The sequence below is a fragment of the Varanus komodoensis genome, unplaced genomic scaffold (assembly GCF_004798865.1).
Source record: "Varanus komodoensis strain SLA01 unplaced genomic scaffold, ASM479886v1 scaffold1, whole genome shotgun sequence".
NCBI lineage: Eukaryota > Metazoa > Chordata > Lepidosauria > Squamata > Varanidae > Varanus > Varanus komodoensis.
This window is the reverse complement of record NW_025335268.1, coordinates 15340656-15368360: the sequence shown is the minus strand read 5'-3', so window position 1 is coordinate 15368360 and position 27705 is coordinate 15340656. Positions and strand designations below refer to the sequence as shown.

At 43.8% G+C, this 27705-nt stretch overlaps 1 long non-coding RNA gene across 1 annotated transcript; it reads right to left on the bottom strand.

The window, feature by feature from the left end:
* Positions 1-77: 77 nt before the first annotated feature.
* On the bottom strand, positions 78-27551 carry LOC123030266. The gene is made up of 4 exons (XR_006416075.1): positions 27386-27551; positions 10787-10881; positions 6917-6969; positions 78-4927 (listed from the first exon to the last, which is right to left on the bottom strand). It is a non-coding gene; the product is annotated as an uncharacterized LOC123030266 (long non-coding RNA).
* Positions 27552-27705: the final 154 nt, after the last annotated feature.

The window sequence follows — 27705 nt, the reverse complement described above, 5'->3', positions numbered from 1 at the left end:
GACAGTGGATCCAGCTGCCTAGAGAGGTGATGGGCTCTCCCACACTACAGACGTACAAAAAGAAGCTGGACAGCCATCTGAGTGGGATGGTGTAACTTGGTTTCCTGCAAGAGCAGGTGGTTGGACCCAATGGCCTTCATGATCCCTTTCAACTCTACTATGATTCTATGATCAAGAAGACTTTGGTGTTAGGATTCCTTTTGGTATGTGGGAGTAAAACATCTGTCCACAGCACACCCATTTGAATTAGGCTCTGTGATGGCTGAAATGTTTTTAAGTCCAATTATTTAAGCCACATTTGACTAAGGCTTGCTGGGAGTTACAGGATTTCTAGTTTCTATCTAGAAATGCATAAGATTGTGCCCTTACAAGTTTTTAAGATACCTGGGAATCTTTAAGCAACTAAACATTCTTATGAATGCTTTGAACCAAGTATCCACCTGAAAAAGAGCTATGCACAACTGAAGTTTAGCTTAAGAACAAATAATGCTCTACTCTTACTGACAAATGCAAGCATTTTGTTTCTTATTTTTAATATCTACTCATAAGTAGATGTGCATCAGAGAGTGTCTTGAGCAGAGGTAAGCTTGCTTCTTCAAAAGGAACTAGGTGGTATAGGCTTAAGGTTCCACAAACTAACTCCCACCTGGTCTGAATCATGGGTGGGATCTTCTAGGCTTTTTCTGTGGTGCCAGGGCATCTTTCCTGACTATAGAAAAGGAGGATTCATGTTACTTGCCGGCTAAGGTTCTGTATAAAGAGACAGTACATCTGCTCATAAGGAACTGCCATAGGTTCCCTGCAGGAGATGCAGGAATGACAAGCCTAGCTGGTCCCCAGAGCTGAGGATCTTGCTTCTATGAGGCATCTTAGCCTAGTCTGCTATGAGAGGATCAAATAGGTTAACCTTGGTTATTCCTGGAGGAAGGAGGGTGGGATATAATTGTGATGAATTAATACTAGCTCACAATTAAGTCAAAGGCTATTCAACAGTGCACTACAGCTGCTTTTGTACACCACCTCTGGGCTTCTGTACAGCAATCAAGCTTATTCAGAGATCATTTCAGTGCTTTTGTAATTCCTGGGTGAGGTTAGACTGCACGGCTGCTTATTTGACAATAGACTCATTGTTGCTGACTGCATTGGCGACAGAGGTCAGAGCTCAGCTCTGCGTGCAACTGCCAGAAGAATATGATTTTAATGGGAAGACTTGGGTGTTAATACAACAGCTCAGGCGGCTGTCCCTTTGTATTTGCCAGCTTTCTAATGGAGGCAGCTTTACAAGATGAGCCCATGACATTAAAATGCAGGCAAAGGGCTCTAGCCCCTGGCTGAAAGGTAGCTTTCACTGCAACCATGCATGTATCGGGATGGCACAGCTCCCTTCCCTGGCTTTTAATTAAACATTAGGAGAACTTCGCAGTGCTAAACTGTTCTTAATATATGCTGTGGCAAGAAGGCCAACAAAATGCTCCTCTGAAGGATATTTTTAAGTAGTCTTCCAGGCATTTGTTATAAAAGACAGTAAAACCACATTTGCTGTGAAGGGAGGCTCCTGGTCATGATCTTGCTGGGCCCTTTACAATGCCAAGGGCCAATTTACACATGACCAAATCAGGGTTGTCCACAAAATGCAAACACAACAGGGACCGAGCTACAGCAGATCACAGTTCCAGGAGTCTTCACCTGTATGCTTGTTTGAAAATGTGCTACTTTAACATTTTTGGGGTAGACCTTCATGCATTTAGAGGTGTGCAATCATAAGGGATTTGGCCCAGCTTCAAATTGAAGTAGAAAAAGAAAAGGAAGGTCTGTACAACTGAGATGCACAATAATCCAGCAGGTGGCAGCACAGCCTAAATAGCCAAGGATAGATAATAGGCTAATAAAGCCATTATTACCAGGGCCTTTCCAGAAAACAAGAGAAAGAGCAAGCATTCAAGTAGCACTCACCCAGGGCTCAGCTAGCAGCAGTGTTGTCTCTGTGCATGAACAGAAGAGGTTGCGAACTTGCTGCAGAGGAGACTGCCTGCCTGCAAACTTGCTTTCTTTATGGGGGCATTCCTATGAGAATGGCCACAAGTTCCCCAGTTTGAGTGTCTTATGGCCGTCAACCTCCCCATTCTCCCACCCTACCACTCCCGCAAGTAACCTTTTTTTTCCATTTAGCTGGTGTCTTGGAGGTGGAAGGAAGGCAGCCAGAGAGGTGTTAGGACAGTTCATATCCTGGCCTCAGCTGTTTTCCCCCTCCCCCCTGAAATGTGCTTCCCTCCCTCCACATTTGTGAGGAAGAGGAAGGCTGGAGTTCTGATTCCCGGCTCCAAGACTGAAGTGCTAGCTTGGGGCTATAGGATTGTTCCCTAAAAGTATGTAACTGTTGCAGAACAGGGTTACATAGTCTAGTCTAGAACTCAGATGAAAGATTATAACATGATGAGGCAGAACCTTGGCAAGGAAGGTGGCCATGCTATCTTTTTTTTTTTTTTTTTTTTTGCACTTTAGAAGAGGGTAGCAATTCAGTGGGGAGTATCTAACCTTTAGCTGGGAGGGCAAAAACACACAGAACCAAAAAATCCCCCCCCCCCCCATAGAGAAGAATGTGATTCGGGGCAGTAAGCTTCCTTAGAATAACCATGGTATACACACCCATTTCAAATGTAATGGATGTACCTGAGAGAAGAAAGGCATTTTTCCAGGCACAGAATACTGAGAACTTTCTTAGGGAACTGGAGCTTTCCTGCTATGGTGACAAGTGAGAGACACGGTCATTCACCCGCAGCATCTAAGGGCTTGTATTCCTTGGTGTCCTTGCATTCAGGGGGTGCTGAGGCAGCCTAATGCTTTTGTTTCTCCTGCCTAGGCTGCACTGGCTTAATACATGAGCTCTCGCCTCTCCTCTCCATCAACTGCTTATTGCAACTGTCTGCTGGTCAGTTCCCACACCTAGGATGTTACCCAAGTGCCTACTCAAGACAGGGGTTTGTAACCACCGTCTGAAACAAAATAAACAACCTGTTCTCCTTGATCAGCAGCTTTCCCCAAACTGTTGCTCTTTCCTCACTGTCACATACATACTCTCATTCCCTTAACAGCACCCAATTCAATTTCTCAGGAGCCATTTTCTTATGATAAGGGTACTATTTATGCTTCCCAATGTTTGATGCAGAAGAGATTTACTGAGTGTGTAAGCATCTTTTATTTTCTCATCAGGGGACACACAGCACTTAGAAGCCTCGCCATCGCAAAATTGTTTCCTTAAAAAAATTACATTCTAAACAAAACCAGAAACGTACAAGCCAAGCTCCCAAGTGAGATCACAAACCATCAGCTTCCTCTGATGGACAAAAGAAGTGTTGGGATTTGACAGATAACCTTGCATTCCCTTTAATACAAAGCAAACACAGTGCAGGATTTTCAATCAACAGTGTTTGACCTGTTGTGTAGGAAGGTCCAGCCTCTTTTATGAAAGAGGCTAATGGCTTTAATTTGTAAAGCTTCACTGAAGGAACATTCTCTCTGCACTCTTAAAGGTGTAGATTTTTGGTGTGAGTATTTTCACTTGCAGCAAATCTTGGAACTAAAATCCCCTTTGGAGGTCAACAGCATCCTGTGGCATTCCTGCTAAAGTGACAGGAACTGTACCTCTCTAGTGCAAGTGCAAAAGGTCAGTGCTGCATTTAAATTCATACTAATGTTTCCCTTGAGGCACAGTGAGGGCTTAAGAGAATTAGCAGAAGTGCCTGCATCAAATCTCATGCACTTGATCAGGTGCCTTTAGGAAAGCATCAATTGCTGAACCCTTTCCCAAATCTGTAACATGAGGATAATAATAAATGCTAACTTTAGACGGCCATGGAAAATATATCTAAAGTGCTTCGACTATTTTGTATTGATATAGCATATTTATCAAGTAATTTGCCAAGATATGCCTGCACTCTCATGATGATCTCCCATTTCTGCCTTTTCAAGAACACGGGAAATGGTAAAAGTCTCAAGGCTGGGAGGACTTCCTAGAAAACAGCATAGTTGGCAAGGCCCAGCAAAGGTGCTGCTCGCTGCCACAACCACCACCCCAATCCTCCAGACTCAGCCCTGCAAATAGCAACCCTAATCCCTCAGAAGGAACGCAATCCCATCCAGTATAGGCTGTGTTCCCCAATCCCAGAGTGGTTTGTTTACTGACCAACAGAACCTCTTGTCTGGAGTCTCAGCTTATTAGCTCACATCCAATCCCTTACTTACATCCAGAGAAAGGTTCCATTTTCTTGGCAAGCACTGAACTAGAGAGAGCTGGGCATCATTAGCATAATACTGAGACTCAGCCTCAAAACTCTGGATGACCTTCTTCCCCAGAAGCTTAGAAAAGGCAGGGAACAAAATAATACCCTAAAGAATTTCCAAACACCACTACCTGTGAACATGCAGCCAAATAAGTCTAGAACCACTGCAGAACAGTGCCCCAAAGTCCCATACTTGCCAAACATTCCAAAAAAGGCTGATTGTACTGAAGGCCACTGAGAAGTCTGGAAGAACCAGCTGGAGCACTTGCCCGAGCCTGGTTCTTGGTAGCAAGCCCTTGCCAAGGCTGTTTCAATGCAAAAACCAGGCCTAACGGAACCCAATGGAAGGTTCCAAATAATCAACTTTATCCAAGAAACCCTGGAGTACTGTTGCTACCACCTGTTCTAGGAATTTACTTGGAAAAGTAAGAGTTAAGACTAGTTATGGTGGTGAAATCTAAGCATGGTTTCCTCAATTATGGTCTTATAATAGCTTATTTTAGAGGAGTTGGAGCACAGTCTTCTTTCACCATCACCCACCTGCCCAGTTCTCTTGGCAACTCTTTCCATTCACTACAGACAAGGGTCTGATAAGTAGATGATTGCATTTCTCCAAGCCACATGTCCATACGCTCAGGATGATCAAGCTGAAATGCATGAATCAAAACTAGGCAAATGGATGTATCCATCACCACCAGAATCTGCTCTCTCCATGGATTCAGAGTTGATGCAACAGCAGTTTGCTGAGAGCACCCCCTTATTTCTCAGGAGCCTAGAATATAATAGCCCTTTCACTATCTGAAACAAGTCCCTGGGCAATACTGTGCTGAAGCTCATGGAGGCAGAGAGAAGAATGATTTCTGCACTGCCTTGGGGGCAATAAAATAACCCGTTTTCTGTTGGATTTGTCCTGAATCTTTTCCCACCCTAGCTCTTAAGTGCCTCAAAGAAGCAGAGGCACCACTCTTTTAGCAGTTTAACTACCAAAATCATTTCCCCATACCACAGGTAAACCAGGGCTTTGGCAGGATTGCCAACTATAGGAGGTGGAATTTTGTCAAAACATTAGAGATGTTTTTCTGGAACCATTCATCTCTAAGGATGGGTCACTTTAATAGCAATAGGCTCTCTTGCAGATGTTCAGAGTTCCAGCAACTCTAAGCCTTGTTAAAGTCCATTAAAGGGGAGTTCTTTAAAACTCTTCCACCCACAGATAGATTCATCCTAGCCAGCAGAACCAGATAATGAGTATGGCACTCCACATGTGTAGGAACAGATATTAAAGGCCAGGTCCAGGTTTCCATGGATACTATGAAATTTCAACTGCTCTTGAAAAGAGGGTCTTTGCATGGATGTGGAAATCTTCCATTATCAATTTGGGGAGAAATCCAAGATGACTATCAGCTTGGGCAGGGGACTTTTGAGCAGTGGGGTTCGGTGATACACTAACAGAATTCTAGCCCTGTCTCAGTGTCTGTCACCATACTATTGAGGTATCCCATACTATTGATGGGATACCTCAATAGGGGAATGGCTCCAGGATAGATTACTGCAACTCCACCTCCCCCAGTGAATATTGTCTGCTGCTGGATCCAAAAACCTGGAGGGTCAAACCACCCTGCTATCTTCACCCAACGAGGTTTCAGTCAAACATGCCAGGCCACTTGTTCATCCATGGTTCAGTCCTGGCGTGTAAAGCACATCTTTATTAGTGACCTGGCATAAAACAGGTTTTATGATGCAGCAGTTTCTATTAGAGCAATCAGGAACCTGCTTGGATGATAAACCAGAAAGAGAAACAGCCAGAAGATGCCTCTTCTTCCTTCTCCTCCAGTGTCCCATTCCACCTTGGCTGCCATGCCCCCACCTTGCCCATTATAACTAGAATGGCAGGACCCTCTCATGCAAACCAGTGTGTAATGGTTAAGAGTGTGGGATTGGAACTCAGGCAATCTGTGTTCTAGTCCCTTGCTCACCCATGGAACACACTGGGTGAATCTGGGCCAGTCACAGACTCTCAGCCCCACCTATCTTACAGGGTTGTTGTTATGAGGGCAGGATTAAGAGGAAGAGATTATATAAACCACTTTGTGCCTTGAAAGGGAAAAAGGCAGTATAGAAACATCATAATATAATAAACACATATGTAGCCCAGCTTAAAAAAACAAAGTAGAGCTGTAACAGTTCATCTACTGCCTTTTCTATGATGCACATGCCTTTTGCATTCATCAACAGCTTTTGGCTTCCATCTTACCTCTCCAAGCAGAAACACTCAAAACCAATTTCAGGAAAAGTTAACTATATTTTTAAATAGATGGATAGATACACTGTACCAGATATGGGACATTCTGTGTTGAATTCCAGTAAATAAGCTCTGGTGACAAGTGCTGAAACAGTTTTGGAAGGCATTGTAGGAAACCCTCATTTTTAAAAAAGCTCTTAAACTCTGCAGCAGCTCAGTTTCACAAGAGAGAACCTACGAAAAGCCCAAGGCCCATCTGCCCCAGCATTCTCCTCACAGAGAAACCAACTAGCAGCCTGTAGGAAACACTTCCCTTTCCTGTGCTTTCCACATACTAAGTTTTTAGGATACACCTTATGGGCTAGCAATTACAAAGTTATAAAGCATTTCTTACCATAAACTTCAGCTTTGGTTGCTAGCAGGTTTTTCTCTCTCTCCAATGACTCTCTGCAAAGAGTGAGGGAGATGGTTAGACACTCGGGAAGAAGAGGTAAAGCAAAGGTATTCTCATCCTTGCTTGAGCGGGCCATTTGGCACACAGGCTAAAATAAAAGCCCAGCTAATTCTCACAAACAGCAGATGAGGTGGCAACGATGTCTGAACTGTACCACTCTTAAACAGCTGGTGGGCACTCAGAGGACTGAAGATTCCTTCACATAAAGTCAGGTATGTTGGGGTTGTTTGGACACATCTGGGCTTTCTGTTTTGTCTCGGATTTTTTAAAAGTTGTATGCAGGAACAATCAGTAATGTGATCCCTACACGCATGTTTGCTATGTATTTACTACTATATTGGGAGTTTCTTCAAGCAACATCTAAGTCTACCCCCTCCTTACATTGCTCTAAAACAAACAGAGGAGGGGGCTGGCCTTGCAAACATGAAAGGTCCTCCAAGGAACTTTCAGAAGGAAATATTTATTAACCATGTTCCACCTTTTTGTCCTGCAAGAAACTTACATAAACCACCTCCTCTCCCATTTAATGCTCATAACAAGTCTGTGAGAGGAGTTGGGCTGAAAGCCTATGACTAGCCCAAAGTCACCCAGTAAACTTCATGGCTGGACGGGGACTAGAATGTGGATTTCTAAAGTTGCAGCCCAATACACTAATCACTACACCACTTTGGCTCTTTTGCCCTTTCCTTTCCATTTCCAAGATCCACAAGAGGTTCCTCATCTGCTTAAGAGAAAACGAAATGTCTTGAATGGAACTTGCTTTGTGTAGCAAACCATGTGAAATTTTGCATCTACTTCATATGCAAGACACTCAGGACAACCTTTTACAACAAGTTAGACTGTCTTGCTTTGTTCTATGGATGATGGGAACTGCAGTCCAAGCACATCTCTAGGTTGCCAGGTTGGTGAAAGCTATTCTAGTTGAATTGCTCTGCTACGTTTCCAAGGAGAGGAACCAGTCCAAGGCTTGTATTGTTGTGCACAAGATGATTAATTAATCCATAGTTTAAAGCATGCAAACAAAACAAATTGCCAGAACGTAACACCTGCAGCAACGGCTCCATTACAGCAGCTTTAGTATGGCTAGAAATAAACATGCACCAACAAATTATCTGCCAATTCCGGGCAGCCTGCTTTGTGGTCTAGTTGGGAAAGGCAGTGAGTGTAATAGGGTTGGTTTCCCTGGAGAGTAAAGAAGGAGCCAGTGTGGGAATGGAGCCAAAACAGACTGCAGAACTGAGTTAAGGAAAGAGTGCAGGATGTGTTAACATTGGGAAAGGCATAAGCAGAAGAAAGCTTCGAAGCACATCAGAGGAACAAGAGACATCGGCCTGTTAGAAAACAGACATATTCAGCCAACTCTAAAGGAGTTACTATACAAAAACAGATTGGGAAAACTGCAGTGTATGTTTTAAAGATTAGAAAGAAATGGAGCCAAATTCTTAGCAACGTGTTCAGCAGCCATTCAAACTACCTGGGCTACCTTACATGTTAGACTATCTGCTTCCTCTTAGGCCAGAACTAGATGTTGAGAGAGATGGGTGCTCTTGCCACTCAACTGTCCTTGCCCACATCTTCTTTGTGCTTAGCTTAATGCCACATGCAACATGACGTTGCCACATGCCTTTGCTCTTTCCTGTTGCCAAAATCTAGTGATAGGAGCTGGGAACTGAGCAGTGCACAAGGTAACACCACCAGGTCGCATGTGTTCAACTCATGTTGTCTGGGAAATAACCCAAAGTGATGACAACTTGAGTTCTTCATTCTGCTCTAGAGAAGGCTGTGAAGAAATGACTCTCATGGGGCACAGCGGGATTACATTCTCAAGACACTGTTGATGCTATTAAAAGAGAGGAAGGAGCCAAGACACATCAAGATGCATGCTTTAATCATAATCACTGAATTTGCTCTGGATTCAGTATCGCACTCTATATGTAAGCTAACCTAGATCCCACTTCCACCACTGGTCAAGAAAGAGCTGTTTCTTTCCCTTCCTTTGCGTACAGGAAAAGCAGCAGAGCATCACCTGATACATTGGAACTTTAGTAAGAGGCACTGTTTAGCCACATTTCTAAGTAAGACTACCAGGGAGGGAGGAGGAAGCTGGGTAAAAGCTTTGCAAGTAGAAAAAGAGATCTTTGTGAAGCAACTTCCCATAAATCTCTGCCTTAATTTTTATTTTTTATAAAGCAAGTGCCCAGTCCTTATGCAAGCAAAGGAAGGCTTGAAAGTGCCTAATAAAGTCTCCTAGGACAAAAGGGTAGCTGTGTCTTCATCAAAGAGCTGCAAAGCAGTAGTGGGACAATTTTCAGCAGAGAAACAGCCAGCAGTGTTTATCCTTCCTCTGATGGCAGCCATTCTCTTGCAACCCTCTCTATTGAGCCACCTTTCCCACAGCTTGGGTTCCAGACAGGTGTGTGCTCTTTCCAGGATAAGGGAAGCAACAAAAAAGAGGGGGAAACAGAGCAAAAACAATATGTAGAGGAAAGGTGAAGCATTCTCCTTCCCATTCGTTGTGCCTCTCCAGCTGTTAGGCACAGGCCTGGTTCTAGCTCAAGATTTCCAACAACCGGAAGGGAGACATTCTGTTCTCTGCAAAGTAGCTTGCCGCTCTATTTCTCTAGCAAAACCAGAAAAAATGCCAAAAAGCAAGCAGATGCAAGGCTTGGGGAGGAGGGCAGGTTGTTTTTTAAAAAGCACAGAATACACACAGTTCTACCTGCAACTTGGGAACTGCTTTGCCTTATTTGCTTCTCCATTGCAACTTGAACTCAGGAAGTTGGTCACTTCTACATTTCCAAAGCACATGAAGAAGTCACTCCACTTTATTCTGTCCTAATTCAGCTACATCTGGAGTACTGTCTCGAATTCTGGAAGTCACATTTCAAACTGGAATGGATTCAGAGGAGAGCAGTGCTGGTCAGGGAATGGAAAACCAATACTGCATGGAAAGCCTGAAAGAACTGGATAAGTTTAGCCTGGAGAAGAGAACACATGATAGCCCTCTTCAAGTATCTGAAGGGCTGTCACATGGAAGAGGGCAAAGACATGTTTTCCCCTTCCCTAGAGGCTGGGCTGAGGTCTATCAGGAGAATAAGTTTCAGCTGAACATTAGGAAAAATGTGTTGATTGTACCAGCAGTTTGATCTTGGAGCCAATTAACTGGCAAAATGCTGGTCCCTCCTTCACTGGAGGATCTTCAAACAGAGGCTGGCTAACTGGATAAGTATCTGTTGTAGTGCTGAATCTCCTACATGAAGCAGGGAGATGACCTAAAAGCACCAATCCCCACGAGTCTTAATTCTATATTTTACTTTAGTATGCTGTATGCATATTACAGGATCTATAGATGTTGGGAAATAAGATATTTCTTTTGAGGAGATAAAACTGGTGGGGTCCTGCAAAATTTGGCATTTCTAGGCAGTGACAGGCTAGCAAATATGAGTTAATCCATTAAGAAGACATTACAAAGTGGAGGGAAAGTACTTTTGTGGCAAGTGAACTTGAACTGGTTTCCAAATATTAATGGAAGGGAAACGGGACATCTAACAGAATAGGAAGAAATGAAAAGCCAGTTAGGACTCAGAGACACACAGGCAATGTGAGAGAAGAAAGCAATAGAAGTTTGAATTCAGACTGGCACTCATTCTACTTCCCCTCTTCTGCACTTTTGAGCAAACTGCAGCTGGGGGAGCTCATTAACTCTCTGCTCTGTCCAGAGGTGTGTGCAACTAACAAATCTACCCACCATGGTTTGCATGAGCAGCAGACACCTGCAGCTCCATAAAACAAATGAATTCCCACTAGTACCTTCTCTCAGGCGTCAGTTCTTCTCTCTGCAGCTTAAAATCCAGCTCTTCCAAGGCCTGCCTGCAGTGGGACAGCTTGTCCTCTAGGCAATCTATCTGAAACACACAGACCGGCAAGATTGACAAGACTCTTGACACTCAACCTAGACATGACGTTATTCTTCATTTAGTGTGTCACAGTGTATCAGAACATTCTGAAGCAGCACAGAAATCCTCCTTTTACAAATGGGGAAATGTGGCAGGAATGTACTGAGAGAGAGGAATTCTAAATAACCAGGAAGCTTTTTTTTTGTGCTGAGTCTCCTCTGCTACCAGGAAAAGAAGTTGTGATCAACGCAGCATAAAGATCCAGGAAGAGGTGGGCCTTAGAGTTATTATCATTAATAGGGCCCTTCTGGAGGGGCCACGGCTCAGAAGCAGAGGATCTGCCTTGGAACCAAATGTCTCAGGTTTATTACCCAGGCATGTGTAGGGGGAAAAAAATCCATGAAAAACCACAGAAAGCCACAGCCAGTCAGTGTCAACCCTACTGGTTAGGTAAGTCAGCAGTCTGACTGGTTTTCTTAATGCGTAAGCTCTTCCAATTCTCCAGGAGCCCTTTTTGCCTGAATAGCAGGGCAGAATATTGTAGATAATTAAATAAAATCTAAGGCAGCTCTCTATGTTCCTAAAACATTCCAAGGACCACTGCATCAAGGGGCAGGTTTTCAAAAGGTAGAAATATGACCTAGATATTCAATTTCCAATAAAAATCAACCTGAGGCTGGCATTAAAATGTCAGTGGTAGCTTTAAAAAGTATTTCACAAAGGGCTGCTTTATATTACATTGATAAGCCCTATGCATGAAAAACAGAAAATCTCTGGAAGACAGATTTCCCAATCCAGCAAAAGAGACTGCTGGAAAGAAGCAGGTCTTACAAACACTGTTGATTTGGAAGTACATCTGGATCTGCCTTGTGATGATAATCCAGGCCTTGCTGAACTGGATGCATGTCTATCTGACAGAAATGTACATCACCATCTCTGGGCCACTATTAGTTGTGCCTAACTAAGGCTAAATGAGGACAAAATGTTCATTGAAAGCAGTACACAGATTTGGGAAGCAAATGGCTGCTTCTCAGTATAGGTATTTGCAGCAAAATAAATATTCACGCTGCACTTCCAGAGTGAGAGAGGATGTGTGTGTGGAGCCATAGTGAGCAGTAGCCATGGACAGCCTTCTATATGAATATGTCTCATTGCCTTTTAATGCTATCCCTGTTGGAGGCCATCAAATTCCATAGTTTGATTTTATGACTCTCTGTGAAAATATGGAAACAGTAATACACCTGTGCATTGCTTTACTAAAATGCAGCTGAGCAAACCTGGATGCAGATGGGCAGATCCCTATATTTACTCCAGGAAACAAGTATCATCTGCACTAGCACTACCACTATAAGACATCTTCAAGCAGCCACAACTTCCCCAAATATCAAATTTGGACAGGGCCCAGGGACTTGCCCGAGGTGGAACAGGCAAATTAACTCGGGCAATTCGGAGTCCCAAGTGGATGGATTTAACGGCTGTGATCATCTTGTATTCAGCTGGCATTGCAGCAAGAAGCAACTGCTGGCTGCTTGAGATAGTCATCTAATTAGCCTGCTAATTTATTTTCCAGTAAAGTAGAGAGACAAGAGAGGGAGAGGAACTGCTGAAGCACATGAGTGCAGGTGATCAAGGATTTCAAGGATGGAAAGAATGCCTGGTAGGGAAAATTTGCTACAAATGCCCCAGGGAATCTTGCTCATTCTGAACCCAGGGGGAATCTGGTTGGTAATCCTGTATGGCACCAGGAAAGAGATTCTATTGGTGTCCAATAGGCCAGACATAGCAACTTTATGCTGCCAGAACACTCGTCCATCTCATCCCATGATGCCTAGTCATAATGGCAGCAGCTTTCCAGAGTACCAGGGGTCTTTCCCAGCCTTGCTGACATCCTTTTTAACTGGAGATGCCAAGTTAAAATGGGATGATTCGCATGAAGAACAGGTTCTCCTACACTGCCCTATGGCCCCCTTCCCATCCAGAGGAATTGGAAAGGGGAGCTTGTACTGAATGACAAGCTAATGAAAAAGCTTGCCAATCAGCACATTCTCCCTTTCTAGTTTTCTTTTCAGGTGTTGTGCTTTAGCAGCTGAGGCTTGGCTAAGAAAGGCTAAGTGCCCATTTGGGTATTGAATCCAGAGAGAAGTGGGAGAAATTTCCTCTTGCTGCAAGGAAGCCCATCCCAGGAGAAAGGAAATCTTCAGGAAGGACATCCCTTCCAACAATTACACTGGGAAATCAATTCTACTGACCCCATGATTAACCACTTTATAGCTCAATTTTAGGCTAATTAGCAATTCTCACACTCTGTTCAAGGAAAGCAAGCAAAGACAGCCTCAGGCAAGGCACAGGGAATCAAAATCAAGATGCAAGCAGCCCATTTATGGCAATTTAATCTGTTCCAAAGATTACTTACAAAGTATACAAAGCACTTTGAACATGTAAAAGGTGGTATATAAAGGATGATTATTAATAATAAAGTATAACAGTAGTAGTTTTCAGTGAGACAAAAGACACTGCTTTTGCTTCAAACGACCAGCAAATCCACTGGACCTGTTTGCAGAGTTTGTGACAAGTCATGGTTGGTTGCAGTGTGTACAGTGGCCATTTTGAATATTCAAGCTGCAGTGGCTGAACAACCCTCACATAACCCTGGGCCTTTTTTGCAGTTATGGAGAGATGTTTAGCCCTTGCATCAACCACCCTCACCAGGCTTGCATGACACAACACCCACCGTAACTAAAACATTCAAATTGGGGGTCAGCATGCACCATAACCACCATGGCTTAAATAAACCACACTGGGTTGCAGTGATTGATTGAATCCAGTCACTAAGAACAGAAGCAGAGCCCAGCTGGACTTATCTAGGGAGCCGTGTGGCAGGCAAGAAATCAAATAATAAGAAATAAAAAAATTAGTCCAGCACCTTCCTTCCCCTAAGGGCCAGCCAGGTAGCTACAGGAAGCCCACAAGACAAAAGCTTCCCCTTGTGGCTGCTGCTGCCTCCCAGCAAAGGCGCCATCTTGTCTGTGAATGTGGGGTCTTTGAAGCCATCCTGGCTAACAGCCTTTCAGGGGCCTGTCCCCCATCACTTTGTCTACTCACTCTTGCACACATTTCCCTATTTTGCAAGCAGGTATCATCCCAATGTGTGCGTCATCTGTGGCTAGCATGAGAAACAGTACATACAGTAACACTTAATTCTCACCTCTTGTACAAATTGAGGCATTTTTTGCAGGGGGTGGGGAGACAGAAGAGATTAAGAATCTCACCTTATTTACTCAAAGGACATTTATAATGCTTTGTAATGCACATAAGAGTCCATAAAATCATATAAACAATTTTAATGTTGTATTTTATCATAACGTATTTTATGCTTTTAATTGTTGTGAACTGTCAGGCTTTGGCTACTGGGTGGCATAGAAATGAACTAAATAATTTCTCAATACAAATATAGTAAGATAATGAAAACGGAACAGCAGGGACTGGGGGAAGAAATCATCAGTCAAGACTAGTCTTCTCCAGTCTGCCCTTCAGATGTTTTAGACTACAACTGCCACCATCCCTGACCATTGGTGATGCTGACTGGGGCTGTGGGGGGTGATGACAGTTGTAGTCCAAAGCATCTGGAGAGGTCACCAAGCTGAGAAAAGATGAGCAAGATGAATATATCCTCAGAGGCCTGGACAGAGTAGAAACTTAGAAACAGACTGAGTAAGAAGGGGTCTCCAGGGTCATCTAGTCTGACCCCCAGCTCCAGCCGGCTCCACTCATGACATGCTTACCATGTAACAGATCTTCAACCAGTCTGAAGAAAGCAGAGACAACACTAGGTAAGTCTCTAAAAGAAGCACCACCTGCCTCGCTTCAACTGATGTTAGGGCTTTGCACGAAGATCAAGATAACCAGGTCTTGGGCTAGTGGAAATTTTGGGTGGGTGGATGACTCAGTGCCCAGCTTTCCATGAGTGGTATGATGCCAGCAGTGAGTGGCTATGCCCTGAAATCAGTGGGCATGGCCACTTCCAACTGACATTATTTGATTCCTGGCCCAAGCACCAGGTGGATTTTTCCAGCTGGTGCTTGGGTCAGGGATCCAGCTTTGCTGAGCAAAGAAGTGGCTGAGACCTTTTGGTTGCCCAGTTCTGTGAATTACTGCCTAGGCTATTGTCTTTAAGAAGTTACTTCTGGCACACTAGTCTCAGTTGCTGAAAGGTGCTTACTGCCTCCAAGCCACCTCAGCCTTCAAAAATAAGGCCAGATCTAAAAGCACCCATAGACTGCAGACCTGAACAGGAAACACACTTCTCACAAGTCAGATAAACCACCTGCTAACAGCATCACCAAATCGACAAGATGGAGCCTATTTCTTGACTCTCATCCAGTCCATTACCAATTTCAAATATCAGCATCTTGCTTTAGTGTCAGGTCCTTCCAATACAAGGAAGGTTTCAAATAGAACACCTTACTAGTATGAACCATATCAAAAACAACACTGGGAACCACAACTGTAAAATGTTTTTCTGCTCTTCAAATCCAGTTTAGAATTGCTGAGGGTAACTCAAGGGCAGACAGCCTTTCAACAATGAAGAGGCAGTGCAAGGCATATTCAGGCAGAAAAAAGTCTATAACTGGGCCTTTCTTCTCTCTAAACATGCACAGGATTGCACCTTGAAGCTCCCATCTTTCACTTACACAACTGTTAAAGGTGCACTAGCCTAAATGCTGAAAAGCTGGCCACCTGGGGGTATGTTGTCTCAATTTAGCAGACTTCTTGTATTAGTAAAAGGGCTAGGCTGGGGAGGAAACAGAGTGTGAGAGAGACAACTTCTCAAGGGCCTCCTACCTGTGCAAAAACCACAAAACTTTGAGAAACCAAAAGGTTCCTGCAGAATCCTCAGAGGAAATTCTCCACAGAGAGCTCTTTGAAACTGCTATACATTATGAACCCTGCTGAAGATGGAAAGCATTTGCTCTCACTAAAGGACACTTACAAGAGAAAAACCAGAGTAGACTACTGTGAAATGAGTGGCAGAAGGAAAGGGCAAAGAAACAATCCCAGTAGATCATCCTTGCAAGCTATGTTCCAGGCAGGATCAGTCAAAGATTGAATGGGTCACAAACAATGGGATCTTATATGTACCTACCCAGAAGTATATCCCACTGAGTTCAACAAGACTTATACCCATGGAAGTGAGTACCGGGTTGCAGACACAGGCAATTAAACATTAGCCCTCAAATGGGGCACAATAGTGAAAGATATAGACATTCCTGGCTTTTGGATTACTTCTCATCTTGTTATTAGCAGCAGAAATGACAACAGCTTTACCATAGAGCAACCTCTCTTCAGATTTTTGGACTTCAATACCCATAATCCTCAGTCAGCATAGGAAATAAGGGATGCTGGGAGCTGTAGTTCAGCACATCCAAATGGCACCACCTTAGAGAAGGCTATTCAAGAGGGTGCAAGTTGCTCACCCTTGTATTAAGGGCTTAATGACATTTTTACCCCACCCTCTCTGTAGTCAGGAAGATGTTTCCACAGAGCGGATTCAATAGTAATTTGGGGCACCTTTTTAAAGAAAATCCCACTAATTCCATGTAGGAAGGGGCAATAAGCCTTCTTCTCCACTCCTATAGTCAGTGGCAGGTTATCTAGCCAGTGGTTTAGCAACAATGAGAGAAAGATGGGTAGGGTGTGGAAAGGCTACTGTAGAGGTAGGAAATGGTTTATGATCTGAGAACAGCTCCACACTTGATGCAGGAATTACAATGCACCAATTGCAATTACAATACATCTGTGCCCCATCAGCGCATGGACAGCCAATTCCACTGGGGCAGAAGCTGCACATCCCCCACCCTGGAAACTTCTGAGGGCCTCACTCTGCTCGCAATGGGAATGGCTGGGTCAGAGCCAGAGGTGGTTGCGATGCTGGAATCCCAGCATAATCAGGCTCCCTATAGCCTGATGGTGAGCTGTGGGGAACCCATGCTGCAGAGAAGCAGAATGTGCAATCCGCACGCACCCTGTTTCCCTGCAGAACTGCTGCAGGAGCACCTTTCAGTGGTACATCGATTTTCAGTGATGCCGTGATGGGAGCAACTGGGGAAGTAAACAAACAGCACACGTGGTGTTGGGGCAGCCCCAAATCTCTGTGAGTTCATCTGCCCCACCATCCTGTCATCCAGGGGTGCTTGTTAAAAAAAACAACAAATAAGGCCTTGATCATTTCTTCTGCATCTGATCTCTCTGGTTTAGCTAGCTTTTTGCCCACCTGTGCTTCAGTTTCTGCTGTCCTCCGCATCTTTCTGCCCAAGTTTCCTGAAATCAAAAGCCCTCCTCTTCTTTATCTGTACATCCCTTTTTACAACTAGGAGACAGGCTCTTTGAGAGACACACTCTGAGAGACTTTACAGCATGTTAATTAGCATATGCAAATTTGTGCTTTTTTTTTTTTTAGTCCTGTAAGCATGAACCCTAATCATTTCAATACCTAACACCACTCCTGTATGATGGAAATGAAAGATGCCTGTCCTTAAATACTTACATACACATAGCACTGAGTGTGCCACAGGTCCCTGACACTACTGTTGAAGGATGCATGGCTATCATGGACACACGGCAAGCTGGCTGCAGCAAATGTTGGTACAACGCTAGTACAAGTGCAGCAGGCAAAATTGCCACATCAGACAATCAGATTGAAAAGACGTCTCAACATTCTAGAGGGCCAGAAATACAGCTGAAAGGTGTTTAATACTCTAGTAGCTCTTCAAAACAGTAAGCGCTGCTCCCCACCCCGCAATCTATTCAGCTAATGCCTTCCTACAGTCATCCATTTGGTGCTACATTATGCACTTAAAGAGAAGATGGCTAGCCTTTTCAGCTATGACAAGCAAGGTGTGAAGTGCCAAAGCCAATAGCATCCCCTAGCAGGAAGGGTACTGTGACACACAGCACCCATTTCCCCTGGAATTTGAGTTCACCTAAGGGAGCTCTGTGGAGACCTTCCCAGTCCCAATCTGCGGTGGGGCAGAGGGGCACACAGGATGCAGTTCAGAGAGACATATATACTTATTAATGATATTTATTCATACAGTCTCTGGATGAAGAGTCTGAGAGGCAAACTTGAAAACAGAGAGGTGGCATTTGATGTGGGATTCATTTGTTGGTATTTTTTCCTGTAAATAAACAACTTTTGTAATGAATTAATCAAAACCATTCCTGTTGCAGGAAGACTACAAGCAGTTTGCAGGAAGGAGCACCCATCCTCTGTCTTTGTAAGCTCCCTAATTAAGATCTTGGCACTCAGCCACATCACACATATACTAGCATCCAATGGAGTTAGATAATGAGGTTTTATGCCTCCTGACCCTCATAAAACAGATCAGAGCCAATCAAAAAAGGTGGGGGCTGGTGAGGAGGAAACAGATGAAACAGTCTTCCAGTTAAGTAAGTTTGCTCCATGTTCTCTGTCATCAGCATTTCAAGATCAACAAAGCTGAAGATGGTGATGGTGGATTATGTGAGGGTTAAATAAACTATGGGTTATACAAGTGTTATTTCACACTCATTGGGTTCATACAATACAATAAGACACAGAGAGCTCCCACCTTAAATTGGGAGCTGTAGGGTGGCTGGCATACAAAAGCATATGAACCAACTCATTCTGTCACAGGGTACCAGATCCATCCTAACATGCATGTTGTTTGGGCAGTTCAGTAATTACATAGGGAGGTTCAGATAAAGTCAGAGAAATGTCAACAACAGTTACTTTTACTTCTCAGTTTAGAGAATCTGATTTCATTATTTACAGAGAATGGAGACATCAGCTTGATAAGCAACCTGGTGCCCTCCAGATATTTTGGACTACAACTTCTGTAAACTGGCATAAAGAAAGTGGGAGCTGTATTCCAAAACATTTTGAAGACAGGCTTGCTGCTGCCGATCATTTGAGTATTCGCTTTAATTATCTGGATATTGCACAAAGTCCCTTCTGGATTACCCACAAGACAGACTTCTACGATGTTTCTCTTGCATCTCTACACTAGAGGCCCCATACAATACAGAAAAACAAGTTTCTCTGCTCTTACTTCACCCAAGTGAGAAATCCCTTCCTATTCTACCACGTGTGTCATTCTTCCTCACAAAAATATAATTTGTTTTTGCCAGTGTGACTGAGAACACCAGACCCAATGAGCACATCAGCATGAGCCTTGCTGAAGCTAAGCAGATCTGGGTCTGATCAATGCCTGAGTGGGAAGAACACCTGGGAATGAGATTTGAATTCTAGGTTTTTATCATTTACTGAACAATATTTATGAATCACTTCTGTTAAAAAATGTCCATCCATTGTATAATCCATGCAATATAAGATCATAGTAAAACACTGTACAGAGAAGACAAGCTTATCTCCATGGGCATACTTGTTGGAAAAAGTACATGTTCAGCAGGTGGCAGAAATCCAGAAGTGCTGGCTAATTTGTAATGGTAGAGAGTTCCAGAATTTAAGAGAATGGGAGTTATTTATTGGATTTATCTCCCACCCCATAAGCCAAAAGGCTTTCTAGGTGATTTATGATACAAAAGGCCCTTTGCCAAGCTATCATGGACTGGATCTCCAGAATTTTGGGCACCACCAGAAGGGTATCAAGGAAAAGAGGTGGGATATAAATGAACTACATGTGAATTTATTAAGTATACTTCTCCTTTAGACCTACCAAAGAATGGAAAATAACATTCACACTTGTATTCGGGTTTAGAGGATTTCTGTCCTAATACCTCTACAGCAGTGCAAGTCAGAATATGTCTCATTTTGGTCCACCATGACTTGCAGTAGTACAGTATCAGGCTCCTCAGTGACTATCTGAATTCCCAAGTGATTTCAATGTGGATTACTCTATGTAAATGGCATTTGCAATTTAGACATGGCAGGTAAGATGCATGCCACTTATGGTAGCAATAAGCAGAAGCATCTAGTGTAGACATACTCACAGAGGGGCTGATTTAGAATGCCAGTTATAATTACTATTAATAGCCTCATCAGTGTGCATGTTTGTTTACTAATTACAAAAGGACAAGCCCCTGCCTCAAGGAGCTTACAATCAAAAATTAAACCCAAGGAAACGGAGGATGTAGAAGGCCTGCTTTGAATGCCAGATTTTTTGCCTTCCATTTGTCTGTTCTTATTGAAACAATCTGCCCAGAAATGCGTGCTGCCTTCCATGGAGGCCTAGCTAGGGCTAACTAGAGCAGAAAACTACTAAACACGTTGTTCCTGTTAGTGAATCTTAATACAATAATGTCTTTTTGGTCACAATGCTACACGGCCCACATGCAGCAGCCTCAAACTCCTGCTTGCTGGTACTCCTGCTTGGCTCTATACGTTAATTTTTAAGTACTTGCTCATGATGCTGTCACTTCCTATTTCTCTACAGTTATTCTTGTCTGACTGCCTTCTGAGAACACAATAATTTTTAACCCCTTTCTCCAAAGTTTTCTTTATCTTCAAATGTAAGTCTCCATTGACTTGTAAATCATTGTGAACATTAACTCTATTACCACAAACTGGATTGGGGCAGTCAGCCTGGTACCCTCCAGAGACTTTGAACTTCAGCTCCCATCAGCCACAGCCACCTTGACAAAGGGTTGCCTACCCCTTATCTAGTTAAACACACACTATCTACTGGAGTTAAAGAGCAAAGAGGTTCTTCAACAGCAGATATATCCTGTTAGTTTGGGTACCAAATAATACCTATATGACTAAATTATTATTGCAAAATACCCTCTTAATCTTTCTCTGAATATGTATTTAATAATACATCAATAGACAAAGCAATATTATTCATTGACCAGTTGCTTACTCAAATTACACAATCTCTTAATGACAGACAATTTAGAATGGCAGCTAGTTTTCAGCTACACTGCACTAAGCCATTACTTCCTGCTGGCCACAGTTTTGTGCATGTTTGAACTGCTAATCATTTTGTCACTTAAGTACTACCTATCTGAAGCAATTAAAATATTTGTATGCATATTTCACCTTGATATCTTTACAGAGGAATAATGAGATGCCAATCCATCCTTCTACATGAAAAAGCATAACCAGGACATCTGTATAATAGGAATTAGTTCAGTAGAACAGTTTGCATTTTGTGCCTCATATTTTCTGGGTCACCAAGATAACTTGTATCTGTCACAGAATGATTTAGTACAAGTGGAACCTCTAACAAAATGTTGCTGTGTGTTTCCACCCCAAACATGACATAAAGATAGTAGACAGAAAACATTATGTTTCTAAACTAATAGTAAATATTTTATTTTCATATTCCTCCTCCTCCTCCTCCTTGCAAGGAACCCAAACCAACTTACATGATCCTCTTCCTTTCCATTTTTTCCTCACAACAACCCTATGAAATAGGTTAGGGTGAAAATCAGTAACTGGCCCAAAGCCACCTAAGTCTGCTTTATAGCTGAATAGGAACAAGAACCTAGATCTTCCTAGTTCCAGTCCAACACGCCAACCATTATGTCACACTGGCTCTCAAGAAAATGAGCAATCAGTCCATCAGATTTGCTATTAGACAGGTGGATGAGGATGAGGATGCTTTATGATACCTGAGTTCTGTGTATATATTTTGCCAGATGGTTTGGGAAAGCTATCATAGGAGTTAACCCAGAATTTTCCCCATTGTTTGTGTCAAATACTGCCCCACCTCTCCCAAAAATGTGGCAAGGAAAGAAACAACTCAGTTTACAGTATGAATCCAGGTGGATTTTCATGCAAAGAAGCAAAGTGCTATTGATATGGATGGCTAAAGATATTGCTGAGCAGGCTGAGTCACTTATGATTAGTGGAGCCTGAGGTTCTACAGCCTGGGATTTCCCATTTGTGAGCATTCTGCTGGGCTGCTCAGATGAGTAGATACTTTTGATTAAATCAACACATCATTGCCTCTGAGCAGGGGGAGTTTTAATAAGTTTAGAATAACTGAGTAGTCATAGCTGGAGACTTGGCCACTATGTCAAGGAAGGAACCCCAGCTACAACTCCCTGAAGGTAAACCCTGGGAGTGTAGGAAGTGGGAAAAGGAGGAGAGGTTGGCAATGGGGAAAAGGAAGAGCAAACAGATTCCCCAAACCATTTCTCATTCTGTCTTCCCAAGCTGGAGTGGAGACAGCAAACAGTGACTGAGACAAACAACACTAGTACACACCAACCCTGGAAAAAGTCCCAGCTGCCTTGTCATGTAGGCATTGATTAAAATATTAACTCCAGCTCAGAATGAATACAGGCACCTAGGAATTGCAATTTTTGTTTTTTTTATTCTTAGCTCAGATGTAGCTACACTTTCAGCATTATTGCCTAAAACTCAGCCATTACACAGAGGACAACTCTCTGAAAACAAACCCAAGGGGCTAAATCTGCAGAGTGAGAACATGCAAGAAACTCACATGTAACACCTTTAAAGCTACTTGCAAAGTTGGAGCCAGTGTGTGTGGTGTAAAGGGCAGTCTTACAATTATTCACAAATCCAGACAGCATCCTCAATGAATCACCAAAGCTGGCTAGAGATCCTTGGGGACCTTTGTTCTAGTTATCCCTCCTGCCTGTCCCCAAGAAGCAATTTTCCTACAGAGACACTGACAGTGGCTACAACTTTTCTCCAATGATCATGAGAAGGGACAGAAATAGTATGCTTCTCAGAAAGAGCTGCTTCCTCCAATGTAAATAATTCATCATACAAGTTCCGGCATGTTTGAAGTAATGTTCCCAAAAAAAGGAATAAAGGTAGCACTGTGATGAATGTGTCAGACTTGTACTGGTAAAACCTTACTTCAATCCTCACTCAGCCATGAAAGACACTGGGTCACTAGCACTCAGTCAAGCCTTCCTTGCAGGGCTGTGAAGATAAAATGGTTGGGAGGGGCAAAGAACCAAGCTCACACCAATTTTTTGGAGGAGGGGCAATATAAAAACTTAATCACTAATTAGGACAGGAATTTATGCCATGGCAGAGTACTGGTTTGTGAAGCAGGAGTAGGGAACCCATTTTTCCATTGAGGACTACATTTTCTTAGGAGTAATCTGTCCAGGGCCATATGCCAGTGGGCGGGTCCAAACCAATAGTGGGTGTGGCTACCCCTTTTCTCTCTCACACACACCTTCTGACACCTCCTTCATTTGCGTTCCCTTCCTCTCAACTTGTAGCATGCAAGGGGAGGACAGCTCATTCTTGCCAGCTCCTGCAGAAAGCTTTAAAAAGTAGTCCAGGGGCAAATGTGGCCTTGGGCTGCAGGTCTGACACCTCCATTGTAACGTCACTATTTAATAGATTTTTAGTCCATCCCATTAGCTCAAGGCCCTTTCCCCTCTAGTTAACTCCCCTCCTACTACTTTCTCATCAGTCTCATTATAAACTCACTCAAATGAGCCTCAGACTATATACTCATCTCATCCACTATTGTCTACCATAACTGGCAAGCAGAGTGCTCCAAATCCAGCTTTTAACTAGAGATACTACTTTCAATAGACTATACAAGTTCAGACAACAGCTCTTTTGGACATTCCATGCAAAACATTTCCTGGAAATACAAAACCAACAGTTCAGGGAGAGAAGTTCCAGATAACATTTGCCTGCTTTACCTTCCACATAGGTGCGGGGAGCTTTCTAAAATGTGATCTCCCTGCTGCAGTCTAAAAATATTCAGTTCATTCTACAGCCTCAGTGTTCTGCACCTCATCTTGTAGCATACATACAGCAGGTCAAACCTATGTCTTTCCTCATGTTATCCTGTCCAGCTTGCAAAGACTCATTTGCCATGTTTCCTGGTTAGGCATGTTCTTTCAGTATGTACGGTCTTGAAAGGCATCCCTAACTGGGCCGTGCTGGTCTTCCACCAACTATGGGAAATCAACATGCAAGCAAAGGAGGTAGTTCACAAGTGCCTGCCAAACAGAAGTGATTTTGCCATCAGGTTTCTCTTTTCTACATAGTTCCTCCATTTAAAAAGCTGCTTCCCGTATTCCCACTGTAGCATCAACAGCAAACTACAGTGCAGGACAATCTGTGAAAGAAATCCAATGCCTGATCAGGGGAGATGATGTAATTTCTGTGGCCCAATCCTGTTTAAGAAGCAAGCCCCATGGAGTTCAATAGGGCAGATGCCCAAATAACTCTTGTAATCCTGCTGTTACTGGCTGATTCAGGATAGGTCCCAGAACTGTCCTTCATGACTTATTTATGGTGAGGGAGGGAAATATGTGGTGCTCCACACAGTGTTGAACTTCTATCATCCCTGAGAGCATTGGTCATGCTTGCTGAGGGTGATGGGAAGAGGAGTCAAACAGCATCTGATCTACACAAGCCCTGCACTCCAAATAAGGACATTAACTACTCTGAACCAAGGTATCTAAACAGAACCCAATTTCTCCGTCCCAGTTTTTATGCTGTCGTTTTATTCTGCTCGTTTAAAAGATTATGATATCATTTTAAAGCACCCTGAGCCTATTTTGTAAAGGAAGTGGATATTCCTTCCAAAAGAACTTCCATGCTGCCATTGCTAAATGTCACTGATGGTCCTAGGAGATGGCTTTACCCTTCATGCTGCAAACTACCTCTGCTCAACTATATCCCAGACACATTTAATTTAGAGTAAATAGGCCAATTACTGGAGGTATAACACAACTAATGCTTCTCTTGCTTCTATGTTTTGGCAATGTCCAATGGCTCCTTCCTTTTGGGAAATGTAAATAATTTGGATAAATTTTACAATCAAAAGCTCTTTAATATTCATGGATACACATGTCTTTCTTAACTATCTACCTATCTCTTGGAACCTTTCACAGGGTCAATGTAAATGCTTCTCTGTTCCCTTTTGACAGTTAAAAGGCTAATATTGTAACAGTAGAAAGGCAAAAGGCTACCTGCAATAACACAATGAGCTGAGGACTTGATGAAGCTTTTTATTTATTTATTTAGAGTATTTGTATGCCATCCCATCGCATAGCCTCGGGACAGCTTACATAAAATAAAATAAAACATAATACACATAAAATCAATTTTATACACATAAAATTGATTCGTTAAAGAACGGCTTTTAGGTGTAATTTACAAATGGATAAATATATGGTTATCTGGACTACCTTGCTGAAGTCTAGGCATAATTATCTCAAATAATAGCAATTTTTTTGCTATATACACAACTTATGAGGCTACGTAGTAAATATGGATTTACTGTAACAGATTCACTCAATTTTTCTATAAGAAAACTGCAAAAGTTTATTTTTTAGGTACTGACTTTGATTTTGAACCTCACAATAAAAACCCAATAATAAAGCATTTAATTTAGATTGTAATCTTACGCATGTTTAAACAGAAAAAGGGTCTACAGTGCATATGCTGGCTTGGACATGATGGAAATCTGCAGGTGTTGTTTCTCCCTAAATATGCATAGGATTGCACCCAGAACATATTTTCAGATGTGGATCCAACTGGAATATATGTACACACACAAATCTAATCTGTTTCCTACGATACGCTCATCAGGAGGATCTGTGTGAGCACAAGGTCTTTTGCTATTGCTTCTGTTTGTAGGGAGTGGGGGAGGGAGACTGTGACTGATAATGGGAAGGGCTATTTGCACGCTTGGTCACTCACTGCTACCTTTCAGTGCAGCCTTTCCCAAGCTGGTGCTCTCCAGAAGTGTTGGGTGGTAGAGTTTGCTTGGAGTTGTAGTCCAAAGCAGCTGGAGGGCACCAGGTTGGGAAAGGCTGCTCTAGAGGTTCTAGGCACTCATCCTTTCCTATGCACCAGTGGCAAGATGCACATACTGTTCAATATAATGAGCTCAGCTAGCCCTTCCTCAAGGAAGTAAACTCACAGCCTTTTAAGAGAGAATAAATTCTTCCTATGGTCCAGTTGCCAGATGCAGAACAACTGGTACAAAGTTTCAGCCCCTGCCAAATAGGTCCTGGTAGAAGACAGTGACAGGAGTTTCTATAGCAAACCTGCTCCACACCCCATAAATCCTCAAGACAGCTCTGCCCATGGTTCACAATCTACCTTTATATACTTCTTTTAATCCTCTAATTTTGAATAGAAGCATCTCATACATATTGGTTGCAGATCCAGAGTTTAGATCATGCATCTGGGCTGGCAGAGTTGGGGTTCCCTGGCCACTACTTCTCATGGCAGCCCCTCCATCCTTCCTTCCACCTCACCCATCTTATTCTCACAGTAACCAGCTAAGGTAGGTTAGGTTGAAAAAGACTGATTGACCCAAGATCATCCAGTGAATATCATTGCTGAGGGGCAGTTTGACCTTGGTTTTCCAATGCTAATGCGCTTGTAACTGCTCTGCATCATTCACAGAATTGTGCAGAAGCTGCAGCCTATGTCACCTTCAACTTGCAATTGTCCTGTGTTTCCCCACTTCTCCCCCCCCCAAAAAAAAAACAGTTGAGAAAAAGATAGAATAGCGGGACAATGTCTTTGACTGGCAGCATTAAGAGCCACCTGTCCAGAAACAGCAGGGCTCCCCAAACCTTTTCAACAGAGAGCCGGTTGCCAGCAGTGGGCATGGGCCAGTGAGGGGGCAGAGGCGGGGGCTTCCTCACACGGAGATAGTTTTCTCTGACCGAGTCCAAAACGATCTCCTTACTAGCAAGCCGCTGCCTTGCCACGCGCCTGCGGCAAGTCCAAAACCTCTGAGGCGGGCCGGATCTGGTCCACAGGCTGTAGTTTGAGGATCCATGAGAAACAGTCTTTGTTTAAATGATATTGCCCAGTTACTACACCAGAGGTGAAGAACCTCTTTTGGTCGAAGGCCAAATTCAATTTCAAAGGTTTTAGGGGCTGCATTCCAGTGGTCTGTGGTGCCAAAATAGTGGGTGTGATATAGGCAATAGTGGGGCCAAAAATACCATCCTGTTTTAATTTTAGGAAAGACAATCCAACCTTCTGGGTCAAGGTAAACTGTGTTCAATGGGAGAAAAGTGGTGGGACAGAAGAGATATGGTCTTCTGCGGAATCACACATTGCTGAATCTGGCCCCCTGTAATACACCACAGCAAGACTACTGTGAAAAATGGGGTCGGGGAAGCTGCAGGGGAGTCTTGACAAGTTTATGGGTGCGCAGAGATTCGTCCTTGGGCCTCACTTTCATGGCGTGTATCTCCTCGCCAGTGTGTCAGGACAGTTTTGGCCCTTCGCATGTTGTTGGGCTGCAACCCCAATCCACTCTCCCCACGGGCCATGCTGGCTAGGGCCGGCGGGATCCAAAACCACGAAGAGACTCGAGGGCTAGCCACAGTTACTTCGCAGTTACCTTGCACGGCTCCCTCGCCCGCTCCTTTGCACTATTCCCCCACCGTGGACGGGCTCCCCGCTCCCGCAGCCACACCCCACCGGCGCTCACTCCCGCTCCCTCCGTCCGGGGCCCCCTCCCCGGTCCTTGGCCCCAGCCGCCTCCTGCTTGCTCTGGCCACAGCACGCCCTGCGCCGCGCCACTCCTCTCACTTGCTGAGCGACGCTCATCGACTCCGGCTGCTTCTCGGACATGTTCTTCGTCAACGTTTCCCGCGGCTGGGCTCGCGCGCGCCGGGTTCCTCCTGCTCGGGCGCGCGACTCTCACGTACACACCCTCCGGGCTGGCAGAGGCGCGCGACTCCAGCCGCCGCCGCCGCCGCGGCCATCTTTGTCAGGGGTACTCCGACCCTTCACCGCCCTCTCCGCCCCGCCCCAGCCGCCTACGCGCACCAGCCGCCATCTTGGAAAGGGGCAAACCCCTCGGCGCTGGAAGAAGCGTGGCTCGAGGCGCGGCTTCTCGTTCCGGGTTT